This window comes from Cygnus atratus, chromosome 1 (assembly GCF_013377495.2).
Source record: "Cygnus atratus isolate AKBS03 ecotype Queensland, Australia chromosome 1, CAtr_DNAZoo_HiC_assembly, whole genome shotgun sequence".
Classification (NCBI taxonomy): Eukaryota; Metazoa; Chordata; class Aves; order Anseriformes; family Anatidae; genus Cygnus; species Cygnus atratus.
In genome coordinates this window covers 4,318,246-4,333,605 of record NC_066362.1, presented here as the reverse complement: position 1 = coordinate 4,333,605, position 15,360 = coordinate 4,318,246, and positions in this window count along the sequence as shown.

Genomic DNA, 15,360 nt, shown 5'->3' with positions numbered 1-15,360 from the left:
GATGCCACTTGCCAAAATAGCAAAGTTAAGGAAAAGGAAACCACGTAAGAAAAAGGAAACCATGTAAGCAGCTGTGCCAGAAATTCCCTAAGAACTAGAAATTAAAAAGGAGTAATAGAAAGAAAACAAAGACCCAATAAAACTTAATTTAAATATTAGAGCATGGGTGTAAACTTAAAATCAAAAAAGCCAAGACACCAAAATAGTTTTGTGTAACCAGGGATGCAAAAAGCAGTCCTGGCAATTCTGTACACGCATGAAAGCCAGAAGAAAATGAAGGATGGGGGAAATCTGTGAATTCTCAGAGTGGAAAATCAAATAATGGAAACCACAGAAAATTTCACTCTATAAAAAAGGATTAGCCAAGCCCAGATGGCAAGTAAAATTAATTCAAAACAAGGGGAGAAGAGAGAGAACAGGGCGAGAATAGGTTAAAAGATGAGATGAGGCAAATATGAGGTATCCAAGGGCCTGAAGAAACGGGTGCAGGAGGAACTAAGTGGGCAGGGAAGGAGGTGGCTTTTTTGGGATTAGGAGAGGGGATGTGGCAAGGGGGTGTCAGAGGACTGGAGAAGGGCAAGCATTGTGCATGTCCCTGGGGACTGGAGCCCGGCCACCTTTATTCAAGTTATATATATATACTATATATATATATATATATACATACACAGGACATATTATTGAAAATTATCAGACTACCAATTTATAAGCACCTAGAGGATGAGCACCTAGGGGTAATAAAAAACAGCTAGCGTGGATTTGAAAAGAATAAATCACGTCGAGCCAGTTTCATTTTCTGCTCCGAGGGGTCAGCCGGGCTGCTGGATAGCAGGGGGCAGAAGCCTGGCCATGCCTTGACTCGAGGAAGGCTTTTCTTGCTGCCCTGGTGACTCTCGTAAATCAGCTGGGAATATCTGGCTGCCTCGAGCTCTGCGGGAGGCAGGAGCAGCACCTCCCTGCAAACCCCCATAAATGCTCGGAAAGCCATTTGCTGCTGCACTGGGAGAGGTGCAAGGGCTCTCAGGTAGGTATCTCAAGTTAGGTAAGGGAAATGTCACCCCTAGGTGACGAGCAAAGCTATCAAACTAGGGGAATATGCAAACATTTTTGGAGGTTAGGGTGAGAATTAGAAATAATTTCATGACATTGGAGGGATGTTCTGAAGTCAACAGAATGAAATGCAGCAAGTGATGGGGAGGGAGAATGGGGCATCCCTGGGTGGGAAGAGGATGGGGGGAGGAGTGGGGGTGTAAATGGCCAGCAGAAAAAGTGTAAATCGGTAAAAAAAAGGTGTTGCAGGGAAAGCACACCCTGTTCTGAGAGGTCATTGGGAGTGTTTCATGGAAAATTTGGGACGGTTGCTCCATTGTCTCCAGTCTTCAGCCCAGTTTTGTTATCACACAAAGAGGTGTGCACGCTGGAGTGGGGAGGAAGGTGAGAAAAATGGCAAGCATTTGAGAGAGTGGGAATGTGAAAGAAAATGGGATTATTTTATTTTATTTTATTTTTTTATTTCATTTTCTTTCCCCAGAAAAGCCTGCAGGAGCAATAGGCATCATTGGGGAACAGCTTCTACAAAACTACTTCGTGTAGAGGAATTATTATAAAGGGTTGTTTTCCATGTCTACCTGTTTGTTTCTCAAAAGGACAGCACTTCTATGAGTTATCTTTGCATCTCTTCTGGCTGAGAAGACAATGACTGAGAGAACCAGGTGTTAATTTGGGGCTCAAAGGCAGCATGCTTGTTCACTTGAGTTGCAGCGGTGGGGCCCCATAACCCCAAGAGCACAGGGAAGGGCATCTCATTAATCATTGAAACCCAACCTCGACCGAGGACATCAGGGCATTTTCCATACCAGTCCTACCCTACGTGGGCCTGCCGGTGGGCTCAGCACCCACATCAGTGTTAAGCAGCATCAGCAAGAGGAGCACTTAGCAGCATGGATTGGTGCAAGTGTTTGGGGCTGGTCAGATCTGAAAATGCATAAAATAAGTCCGTGGTGTTGAGCTAGATTAAGGTGTTGGGCTGTTGGTGGTGGTTGGTTGGTTCACTCTGTCCACCAGCAGCTCAGCAACAGCCCCAAGTGTCAGAAAAAAAATTATTAAAAAGTGTTAAAAAATGAACAGAAATGCTGATTTTTACAACACCACGACATTGGTTTCTTCAACTCACTTGCCCCATAAGGACTCAGGTGTTTTGTCTCCCTGAGGTCCCCAGTGTGATGGCAGGGATGAGGAATGTCTGCAGACAGTTTCTGCTGCAAGCTGGAGGAGGTCACAGAAAACTGCCCTCTTTGGGATGACACTGACGTAAATTATTTATTTGATTTTATTTCTCATCTGGTGGAGAAACTGCTTCTGAAACAGGGTCCCTTGTGAAAGCTTTCTTTAACTGATACTTGAAACAGACTTCATTCATGCTGCCAGCAGGCAATGATCCCTGCTGATTAAAGAGTAAATAGACCCTATTCTTGCTGAATTACTTCTTTTTATACAGGGTCTGGAACATTTAACAGTCAGTTTTAGCTTATATTCATAAGAAGATGGCCAACACCAATTTTAAAATCCAGCAGGACTTAGTATTGCAGGATACTCCAAGGAGTCACTGTCAAGATAATTCTTCTGTGTATTCAATAAGTGCTTTAGCTGTGTTATTATGAGAGGTTCAATGTCTAGCATGGAGTGAACGGGAACAGCTTCACACCTTACAGGGCCTGTGATATTGTTTGTGTAGTGCGTTTGCGTGCCCTCGGCTGTTCTGGGGCAAATCTGTCCTTTTGAGCACTCCCACGGCATGGCCATCCCTTCTTCTGAGCTAGAAGGCAAACATGGAAGGTCCTACACCATTGCAGAGGGACCTCCAGGTACTACCGTCCCTACAGAAATGATGTCCTACATCAGGGTGGACCCTCTCTGTGTCCTACATTGCCCTACATCCCTACAGGGATGACAATCCTACACCACCCTGCATCCCTACAGTGTTCCTACTTTATCTCTGGCTGCAGACTTCAGTGATGGCAGGGCATCTCATCTTCACCAGTGCAAGCAATTGGAGGCCAGACCTTGCTCCTGAGTCCTGCCAAGAGCTCAGCCGCTGAGAAATCCCCTTTCAACCCTACCGGTGCCCTGGAGTGCAGAATCCTTCCTGGACCCGCCCGTTCACCCACTGTTTGTAGGGCTCCAGCCTGATGGGAGAATGATTTAATGATTAATCATGATAATCAGGAGAGTGGACTGAAAGCCTAGTTTTAATGGCTTTACTATGGCATTTGTACATTGTATTGGGAGCCCTGCAAGTAATTGCCAAGATGATGTTGTGCACCTTTAAGTCAGATCACTCTGCTGTGTATAGGGAAACTCCTAAGAAGCTTAATCTGGCACAACTGATGAGGGTGGTGAACCGCAGAGCTGGGGCAAGAGGCTGGGATATCTCAGATTGACTGCCACTGAAATGGAGGTATCCTATACCTATACCCATACCCTAACAAGTGAGAGGAGACAGCCCAGCAAGGATTGCCTAACTGGAGTACATGCACCCATCTAAGCACACCCAGGGTCAGCTCTAGATTTCCTGAGGAGGTCCATTTTGATAGGATATTTTATTATTATTTGTGACTCTGTAATGCCTAGAAATCCCACCTGAGATCAGAGCTTCCCTGTGGATGCTGTGCAAGTACATGCAGGACAGTCATCACATCAGATGTCTGCACCTCTAAGTGCTTATAGAGGTAAGATGATCCCCAGGTTTGTGGCTATTTAGATAAGAATAGAAGTGATCTGAAGGCTCAAAATCTGCTTTTCTGATAAATTTATTCCTTGAAGATGAAACTTCCTTCCCAAACAGAAAAAGAAAAGTTGCAGTACAATTTCAGTCTGCTCTTTGTGCTGCCTGGCGCAGGGCTGAGCTTTGGGAGCACACCACGTGCGGATTGATGGCTTAGATCCATCTTGTGTAAGAATGGGATGGCCAGATCCAAGTTCCTTCAAGCTTGAGAGGAGACTAGAATTTACGGCCTGGGCAGGATGCCCTAGGTCTGAATTGCGACAGAGTGGATTTAGGTTCACATCAGGAAGCCTTTTCCAGGAGCAAGGATGGTTAGGAGGTGCTGTAAGCTGCTGGGGGAAAGCATCACATCACTTGTCTGTCCATGTGTCTCACACCCTTCACTTGGCAGGATCAGACTCCTGCTCAGAAAAAAAAAAAATAAACGTAAGGAAAAAAAATCAGTTACGGTTTTGTTCTTTGCAGCTCTTCTGTCTCTCTGACAGGTCTGAGATCTCCCCAGGGGAAAGAGGGCCACAGAAGTGGGTATGGATGAGGCCTTTCAGATCTTTTGCTGGAATCTGACTTTCTGGGTAACAATTTATGAGGAAAGATCACTTAGGAAACGGGGACCTACCCAACTGACGAAATGCTAAATATTCACAAAATTCATGTAGCATGAACCAGAGAAGACCTTGATTATTTTCCCCTGAGTTGTATTGCTCATCAAGAGCCTTGAAATAAAATGCTAATTTGCCAAGACCTGGCGAATATTCACTGCTCCCAAGCCTTTCTTCAATTAGCACTTGAAAACCACAGGTTCCTTCACGAGCCACCCTTGATGTTTTATAAATGTTATCGCTAAGACAGTTTCGACTTCCTTTAATGCATTTTTTACAGCTACGGTAGTGATATTATTTCAGTTCAAGCTGCAGACTGTCATCCTGAGAAGAGACCTCAGCTACCTCTCATGGGATATTTCTAAAGCAGCAAATTCTACCTAACTTTAAGCTAATAACCTGCCAGAGGACTCCGTTTCACTTCTACGGTGCAATCTCAGCTGCAGAAGTAGTGGTTAGGGGCATAATGAAGCGTGGTGCAAGCGCACAGGTACAGAAAAGCTTTCAGAAGAGGACTGAATCCTTTGGCTAAGTTTCACCCTTTGGATTAGTGTGGGAGTGTTTTGTTTTTTTTTCCATAAAAGCAGCTGAGTGTGCAGGAAGCAGGGTGGTCATGAAAATGATGCAATGGGTACTGCAGCAAATAAGCTTTCTTGTAATTCAGGAAGAAGCCTGACTTCAGCCTGGAAACCTCATTGAAATGTGCTCCTGTGCTAACTTACTGTGTTTCTTCCCAGGGATTGCTAAAAAAACAAAACAAAACAAAACAAAAAAAAAAAACAAAAAAAACCAGAAACCAAACCAACCAACCAAATAATAATAATAATAATTACAACAACAACAACAACAACAATAATAATAATAATAATAATAACCAAAAACAAACAAACACAAAACCAAACCAAACATGAACTGTCTTTGAACTGTTATTTGTTACTTTCCTACCTGGTGTCTGATGAGAAACATGCACTCCCTTTCTTCAGGATAAAACTCACTTGTGCAGACAGCCAAGTTCTTGGTAGATGTAAGAGAAGCACAAGGAGTAATGATCACGCTGGAAATGAAATGGGTGGGAGGAACAAAAGCAATGAGGCTTGTGTTAAACTTCTCAGGATCTTAATGCCCAGTGTGTGTCCCAGCCCAGTCCATTACCCAACCAACAAACGTTGGTTTTGCACTGTAGGAAGCAAATGTTGCAGAAGACAGAAGAAGGGGTTAGCCTGAGACAGTTCTCCTGGAGGACCACGTGCTGATGTCTTAATTGGGTATTTGGGTTTAATCCCTGCTTACTGACTTCCTCTGTTTAAGCAAGAAACAAAAGGAAAATACCAAGGAGGGAATTGCTCATTTATTCTGTGACAGGTAACCTGAAATCTGGTGGTAACCATAATCTGGCTCTAAAATACGCACTCCACTGTTAGTATTCTTCATCCATTATGAGACCCAGTGGTTTTCCCAAGCAGTGGATGCAGTGACGAGGTTGTTTAGGTTAGACCCACATTTTCTGAATTCAGGAGGAATGTTTTTACCGGCTCCAGCTGGCGTTAGATCAGATCTGTGAATCGCATCCTCAGATGAGCTCTGCTACAAAGCAGTCTCAGCTGAATGAGTCAATTTTTCGGAGATGTGCTCTCACATTTTAGTACCCAAACAGTGGACCCGTGCCACAACAGCCAACATACGCCTGCTCTTCGTGCAGAACTACTAAAGCATAAAGATACACAAACTCTGCTCTAAGCTGTTTAAAGGGAACCCCAGTGCTCAGCTGGGTAAGCACAGCTCGCAAGCCATGCTCTAATCCTTTCTCTGATTCCCAAAGCCTGCAGTGTGTGCGGATGCAAAGCTTTGAGAAATGCATGGCAGCTGCCCAGAGAAGCTGTGTTGCAGAGCAGTCAGTGCTTTTTGCTGCATTTCCATCTTTAGCAAGAGAAAACGTTTGAAGGGACAGGGCAGGACAGCAGCCACTACAGATATTTGTACAAATGCATCCCATCCTACAGCCCTGCTTTTGCTTTCCATAACTGCCTGAAATACTTCCCAAAGTTTTGTAGATTAGATTTTAAAGCTCTGATTTCTTTTATTATATATGGATATACAATACGGATCACGGAAAACCTACCTGTTGACCCCCTGCCTGGCTTGTCACTGCTACTGTTACTGAGATGTACCTAAAGAGCACCTTGGATATTTCTGCGCTGTGCTGCCATGCTATTCTGTGCCCATAGTTTGTTGTCTGTATAAATTGGAAAAAAAAAAAAAAAGGAAAAAAAAGAAGAAAAAAAGACAAATAATAATAATAAAAAAGCACTGTCTTGGTTAAAGCTAGAGCTGCTTTTACTTCTGAGCACTGCTTTACAGGAACAGTCAAGACAGTCATGGTGACCTGAATGGTGACTAGAAGTGGAATCTAGTCCAAGCTAATCCTTGTGCCATCTATGCTACTCACTTGGACTTCCTCTGGTCACTGTGAGGCCTCTTTGGTGGCAATTCCTCACCCCCTGCCCCTGGGGAGACCCTCTGTATCCTGTGAACTGCTGATGGAGGTGAGGTTGGTCTCAGAGCCTTCACCGCCTGGCAGGGAGACCAGTGAGAAGTCAAAGTGTTAGGAGTATAGGCTGGCAAAGCCCTGAAAGTAGCAGTCAGGATGATCACTTAGAAGATTGAGGGATTTGCCCCGGGGAGCAGAGCCAGGTCACAGCACTGCCTACATTTTATTAATGATACCCCCATACCCAAACTTGGAACCCTGACTGAGATTGTGTTGGAAACACATTACGTGGTGAGCAGAAATAGAAGCAAAAATTGTTATTTACCCCAGGGAAAGCATCTTTGTGATGGACCCTACAAACTCCTGTATTTCCTTGATTTTTATTTATTTATTTATTTTTTGGAGCTGGTTGTAGGTAAATGCAGTACCCACTCCAGACCTGCAGCTCTGTTACAGGAACCGTAGTGCTCACACCAGGCTTTGCATTTGATGTTGCTTCTCAAGACTTTAAATGGAAGTGGCTCTTTCAGATGCTGGGGCTGAATATCAAACTGTGCTGCAGGGTTTTGCATTCCTGCAAGGACTGACATTTAGGAAAGATGTCACATGCTTCAGTGAATACCAAACCAGGGATAAGGTTTGGGAAAAGTGTGAAGAAATGGTGTTTTCTGATGTAAAGGTGTAGTTTCAGAGAGTTCATGCAATCCCTCACTTGAGGCCAACCATAAAGAAGAATGGGCACACAAGAGGATATAGGAGAATGGGCACACAAAAAAAATGCAGTCATTCTCAGAAGGAGCTTGTAAAAATATCTGAATTTATAGTTAGGAAAAATGATCATGATTTGCTAGGCTGCAGAAAATAGCCAGGGAAGACAATGGTTTTGCCTGGAAACTAGTGTAGCAGTATCTTAAGACAAAAAACCTAATGCTACCGAGGAGGTGAGGAAGCAAGGGAGGTGGAAATGCTGCAGAGAAATCCTACAGTCCACAAACCATGGAGCTCTCAGGGGGCAGCCTTAAGGACTACAGGTGGCGTGAAAGCAAGCATCAGCCTGAGCTGTGTCCTTTCTTTTGCCAAAGATGCTCTATTAGTATGAAGTGAATTGAAAAATGGAACAAAGTGTGGGTAAAGTCTGCCTAATGAGCACAGGAAAAAGGAAAAATAATACTACTTTTGGGAAAGATGCAGGAGGTGGCTGCATCTATGCTTGGGGTATCATGTAGGACATAAACTGAAACTCTGTAGATGTAAACTGGACACTGTTCCAAGACAAAAATTAATATTCAGGAAATAGGGCACCTGCATTTGGATTAACAATGCACAAATATTATGAGTAAGATCCATTTCAACTAACCTTACCTGTATAAAAGGTAGGAGTGTGGACAACCAACTGAGAGTTGCAAGGGGAGAAAGGAGCATTCCCACCAAGCAGACCATTTAACCAGGGTGAGATGTGAGCTAAATTGCCCTCTGTAAGCATCCATCTCTCCCCACTGACTGCAGAGGGAGCCTGGATCCCTACCTTAAATTAGAGGCGTCATCCTCAGGTAGCTGCAATTGATTGATGGAATCAAATCAACCCCTGATTCTCATTAAGGGAGTTGAAACAACGTAAGGGCAACCCTGGAGGGAGGTAGATAGCATCTATATAGATAAAGTTAAATGCGAAGCATAGAAATAGATAAAGAAAGAGCAATATCCCCTCAGAAAGAGTACTATCCCCAAGCATATATCATGATAAAAAAAGTGTTGATTCTGCTGAAAAATTTGGTGACAAAGCAAAGCTGAAAAAAAAATGTAATTAAGAAAGCGAGAGCTAAGGTGGTGGCAGTTATAACAAAAAAAAGGATGATTGCCATATGTTCAGCACATCCATGTGTTGCTCCTAAGGAGGCTGCAGCACCTTTGGTCTGTTTTTTGATGTTCAGAACCATTAGGTACTCATCTCCCACCCAAGCCCCAGTACCGGTGGGGTAGGATTCATCTCACTCAGCTACAGCTGCCTGAAGTTAGTCCATCAGTCTCAGCTAACTGTCTGAGCTCCCTCCAGAGCCCACAGAAGGAAGCAAAATTTTCTAAAGGAAATTCATTTCCTTTTAACACCACTGTCTGGAATAGTGAGATGAACTGCTCTCCAACAGCACAATCTCCTACCACTGGATTTGGACAACTCACTCCTGAACAGCTACGTCTAGTTGAGAGGAACCACAGTCTTTGCCCTGCTCTTTTTTTTGGGAGGGTTAGAAATCCATATCTGTCCTCTTCCAGCAGCTGCCTGATAGCCTTGCAGACTCCCCAGATGCCTTTTGCCAGGTATAAGCCTCTGAAAAGCAGGACTTTAACTGCTTTGTAGCTTCTGCTTGTATTGTTGCTCCAGCTTGTATATCTGTGTATCTCATCTGCTTCCTGTTCCTACAGCAGCTTTTCATTCCTTGCTACAATGAGGTGCCTAATATTAGATGGCCACAATCTCTCTCAGTGTGGGAAACAGCAAGGCTTTCAGAATAAGGGTGGTGACCTCCTCTATGCTTAGGAGGGAGCCTTGGTTGTACAGTACCTGGAGCTGTACGTGGCTTCCAGGAATAGCTGTATTGTCCAGGGCCAGAAGGGATGGGTATAACCTTGAGGCAAACGGCATCTTTCCCTTCTTTGTTAAAGAAGGGGGAAAAAAAATCTCAAAGAAAAACCTTTCCCTGAAGGAACTGAAATGTTTATTTTGCGATGTGAGAAAGTGGTTCTAAGGGTAGTTTCTTTTTTATTTATTTATTCATTTGCTCTTTGAACAAGGAAGATGTAGTATTGCTTTCCTAATGTCCTACCTAGACCACTTTGCTTGAGGACAACCACGCAAAGGGTAAGCGATTCTGTACCCATACTCACAGCTTCCCAGCAAACAGCTCTGCAAATTGGGCTCTGCCAATTGGTGATAAATAGGCATTGATTTTCTGGTGTTTGCTCCCTGGGGAAGCCAAACAAAGATTATTTCTGTTTAGGGACTGATGTGACACATGGATCTTAGAAGCTGAAGGGTGTCTGTAGGTAAATCTGGGTTCATTGCCTGAAGGGGTCATTCAGAAAACATGATTAAGTGACCATGCACATGCACAGCCACGGAAATATGCTGTTGGTTTTCTGTAAGGTTTTCAAGTAGTATTTGCAAGGCAATTTTTCCCATAAAGTCCTGAGGAGGAAAATCCTAACCACGCTTTTCATAACACAACATAGTTCTTTTAACCACAACAAAAAGTGATAGAAAATTCGTGTTTGTCCAAGTGCTTTACAGATCCCCAGTCAATATATGTATGTCTTAGGCCAGGCCTATACCTCAAAAGTTTTTCTGACAATGTTGCACCAGTGAAGGGTGATGTTTTACAGCCATCTCCCTGTGACACGTGCAGTTATGTTGTTGAAAATGGAGCTTTAACTGACCTACTTATTTTTATTCATCTCACCAGAATAGCAGCTCTACAGGCTGGAAACCTTGTTTTTTGCAAGGAGAACTCTTCCCAAGCAAAGTGACTTTGGCCATCTGTTCCCATAGATCTTAGCTTTTGGCTTAGCTCAAGGTGGGGCCCCAAAACTTTGTGGCTGGGGGGAAATTGGTCAGTTACTGCATAACATTCAATAAGGTTTTGTTCTTGAATTTATTTATTTATTTTTGGTCGGTTGGTTGGTGTTTTATTTTGTTTTATTTTCAGATTCACCCCAAATGGTGTTTCTACATAATTAAGTAGGTCTTTTCACCCTTGTCCTAGTAAAAGGCTGCTGATGTCGCAGGAGACCTGCTAGTTTAAAGCTGATGTGGAACATATGTTCTTGTCCTTTGGCCTCTTCACTACTGGATGTTACAACTGAAACGCAAAGCCTGGAATGCCCAGGGATTTCCAAAGGCCAGAAGACATCTGTTTGCAATCACAGATGTTTGCAAGTTAACACAGGGAAGAGCTGATATAAGAGAGATCCAGAACTGACTCAAATTCTGGAAATTAGACATAAATTATGCTTTGATGAAGAATTAAACAGGGATAAAAATATTGAAACATAAGAAACAGTAAAAAAAAGAAAAGAACTTGTTCATCATGATGGAACTGAAATAGGTTTGGCTTTTCTTCTCATCACCCACCTGTTTGGCAATCTTGGACTCACAGATACACCACGAATGATTACAACAAGGGGACAGTGGAGTTGGGTCCATCCCAAGACAAAAACTCACCATAAAGGCGATGCAGAGACACTGGGGGACTCTTACTGAGAATCAGCCAGGAGAAGTTGGGCAGCTTGCTTAAGCTTGTTGTCTAGACTGCTCTTCCAGGCGATGACATATACACCTCTGGCATGAAATTCCTGCTGTGTGAGACATATCTGAAAGTCCTTGGGATCAAGGCACAGGAGGTGCCTGTTTATCCATAATCACCATCAAGACAGCTTATATCAGCTACTTGTATCTGAGGGGAAGGCTGCTGTGGTGAATTTGGGGTGTAAACTTGTGTGTGAAATGGTCCTAATTAGTCAGGAGTCTTTGCATCAGAGAGCATTTTCTCTGAAGACAATAGGTTCCACAAATATCTCCACAATTCAGCGTGGAGGTAAGATAACCAGGCTAGCTTACAGGAACTGATCTTGCTGTAGTAGGATGAAATGTCCATACAGGCTCATTTTACTCTGTTTTCAGCAGGGAATATATTATAACAGCCACACGGTTCCTAGATATGTGTGCTGCATCAGGGTGCAATGTTGACGCAAGAATGATTTGGGAACCTCTACCAAGCCGAAGAGGTGCAACAGGGAGTGGTGGCTGGGGGATGTGGGACATGAAAAAGGGAAGAGGTGTGACAGCAGAGCAGAAACCCACAGGGAGGTCTGAGTGACATAAATGTCAGCTTTCCTGGATGCAAAGTGGGTTTGTATCTCCAATGAGTTGCTATTTTTTCTCTGTAAACAAAGAGTAAGTTGTCCACTTGCTGCACCTATACTGAACAGCACAATAAAATATTTTTTTTTTCAGCAGATGCCTATGGCTAAGGCAAAAATCATTCAAAAATAATTTATTTCTACAGAAGGTGTGGGAGTGCTTGCCCCTGATGCTGTCTGTTCCCATTCACCCCTTTTCTTGGGCAGTATCAACATATATTCTTCCAGTGAGGTCTGTTTAATGGCACCCAATAAAATTGATTCATTACTCATTTTCTTCTTATTATCTTTCAATTGCTCCAGCTCTTGATACCACTTAAAGGGGACATTAGCTCTTGATAACCACCGTGTGCCGCTAATGTGGTAATACTCCTAGGAGAGAATGCTTTTCCTCCAGGCTTTCAATAGACCATGCGTCTTTCTCATGAACTTCTTATAATGTGTTTGGACAAGGTTGCTTTACCTGGAGGTAGACCGCCATGGTAAGGAGTGAGAACACAAATATACTTCTTGGAAAAGCTGGCTCAGGTGCTCTGTGGGTGTCAATGAGAAGCTTTTAGTGATGTGAAACTGTTTCACTCGCAGGAGCTGGCTCTTGAACTCTTCAGAAAGAAGTCTGAAACCACTGAGAGTGAACCTCAACTTCTGTGCTCCTCTTTGGCACAAAACCAAAGCTGTTTGAACTCCAGGAGAACAAAGACTTTCTGTTTCCAATCAGCCTTGGAAAATGTCCCGGGAAGGAGACAGGAGTTGCTGGCTTTGTTTTGGGGTAGGAGGGAGAATGGTTTGAACTTCTTTATGCACTGGGAAGGATTACAGTGACAGTGGATTGAAGGTAGTTTTGCAGATTCCAGTTTGTCTTCTGGGAGAAGAAATCCCCATGGACAGTCATTGAGGGCTTAATTCAAAGAGACTGAAAGCAGTGTAGATCCAGTACAGAAAACTTGTACATACAGGCATAATTTTGTCATATGAGTTGTGGCCCTATGAGAAATCTCTGCTCCCATGGGACCATGACTTCTTATCTCTTGGTTGGATTTAGGACCCTTCTCACTTAAGGGTTCAGACCAAGGGCCTTGCAGACTGGTCTGCTCCCAGTAGCCAGGTTTCTTTGTGTGGAGTCAGGGTTTGACTGGAGTGAATACACAAACGTGGGAGCTAAAAGGTCTCAAGCATATGTAAATAGCATTTGCTATTTACCTTACACTGATATGATTTTCCAAGCCAAGTAACTACAGTGATTTCCCCCATAAGTTACAGAGGGGGTTAATATTTCAGATGTAGATGTCTAAATATATCCTTATCCAGGCAGATGGATATAACCTTAAGCATTTTACAGAATCAGGTTTCATTTTAATTAAAGGAGCCCTTTCTTTCTTAATAACTTTAAAAACCTTATTTGCCATTAAATTCTTTAGGAGTCTCTTAGGAATACAATTTCCTGCTGCCATTTTTACACAGGTTTGGATCTCCTATCTCTTGTCACCTGTAACAAAGTGCTGTAGGAAGGAGCATTGCTGTATTGCTTTCATGTTCTCCATCAGCCCTGATATGGCTGGTTGTTCTAAAGCTTCATACATAATATATGTCATGTCTTAAAGCAGCCCTGTAAATGACTGTACAACTGTAAAGGTTTTAAAACTCGACTAGCCTCTAGCTACCAGCTATAAAAAGGCGTTTAAGAAGATTAGCATTAAAACTACCTGGTGAGATGAAAAATGGGGTGGCAGAATGGTCTAATGATGGATCATTGGGCTGTGACCAGTCACGTGGCAAAGTCACCTTTCTGTGCCTCAAACGTGCAAGTGCTGATGCTAATCCTTTTTGGAAATTGTTCTGTAAATGCATGGTTTGCCCTCACAAGGGCCATCTTTCTCAGCACACTGAGTGAGGATTTTCCAAGGAGTCCAAAAGAAATGTTGCTTCTTTCCCACTGAATCTGAATTTGCTCTGCCTCTTTTGAAAATTAAACCACCGCTGAACAAACACCTTTGAGTGACTTTGTAGATCTTCCCATCACTGCATTTTCTGTCTTTTTTCTATAGCAGAGTGCTCTGAAACAGCTGGACAAATGTCTTTGGAGCCTGTTCTGCCACGAGGTGGGGTCCCATATGTACTCGGGATGTATTTCTAGTGGATTTTATTTTTTAATGTTTGTGCTGAAAATTGAGTCCACTTTAAAGATTGTCATGATTAAAAGCAATTTCTTTCCCTACATCTCTTCCCTGTGCTGTTATATCAATGAGACTGGGATATGTCTCCATGTATCTAGCTCACCAGTCCCATCCTATTGCTGGGCTGGGCACAAATTATCTTATAAGAACATAGGAGTCAGACCAAAGGCCCCAACTCCTTCAGTTTCCTGATTTTCCATAGTGCTCATAATAAATTACAATTACATACTGCCATTTCCCCAGAACAGAATCCCAATTCCTGGTTCTAGGCTGCTTTCTTGGGTACCCTAGAAGCTCTCAATGGCATTATTGAAGTATGTATGAGGTGAGATTAATCTGAAGGTTCAAATTCAGGTGTCTTCATGTGGTCTGCACGCCCGAGCTTCCATTTTACTTGGTGGATAGCTGGTCAGTGCAGTCAGTCAAGTCTAGAGAGCAATTCAGCTCGTCCCTACCTTGGGTACCAGCTTTTTCTCAGTTGTCTTGTTCTCCAGACCCATCTGATAATCTGGCTGCTGGATCTCCATTGACATTGAGCTTGGACACCTGGTGGTATAGACTTTGGTCACCTAAAGCAAAAAAATCTTCTAGCAGATGTATCAGAAGATGTGTTGGAAACCCAATCCTTTTAATGTGGTAGTCAGAGACCAAATGGGACACCCTAAGACAAATCACGGGGGCACTGGACATCTCCATTTGGGTATTTGAATTCATCTCCTGACCCAAATAGAGGTGTCTGTATTGGCAGCACCTGGATTTAAGCTTGCTAATCTGGAGCAATATCCCAACCACCAAACTTTGTAGGTATAATTCTTGTAAAGCCAAATGGGAATCAAGAGCAATGTCAGTGAAAACTGCATCCTGATGATGGAGGGAGGTGCAACACACCCAAATAAACCTTTCAAATGCTAGGAAAGAGCACATCCCAATTATGTGACAGTGACATTACACCTAGCAGTTTAGGAAGTTGTATGATCTTTCATCCCTGACATTTCTAACTTCTTGCTTTTCAAACAGAAGATGTTTGCCCTGGCCCTGTCTTGTCAGTATCTCCTCCAACATCCCCCTTTGCCGTAGCTCCTGCCTTGCACTCTTTGTTCATGCTAATGTATTGAGCTGCCTCTTGTGAATTCTGGAGAAATAGGATATTTCATAGACAGTAACAAAATTAATTAACACTAGACTATGAGCATGATGTGTTTACCCAAACATTACTTTAAACCCAATGCTTTTCAGCAGGCACTTCTACTTGACAGGACAGGGCAATATCCTTTTGTTTGTAAGGAGGCAAATTAAAGGACTGTGAGACAAGCACTAAGCTGATTTGTCAGGGTAAAACCTTCTCTTGTTTTACAGCATGAAATTATAGATGTGAATGTGAAAACAGAAGTTGTTTGTGCC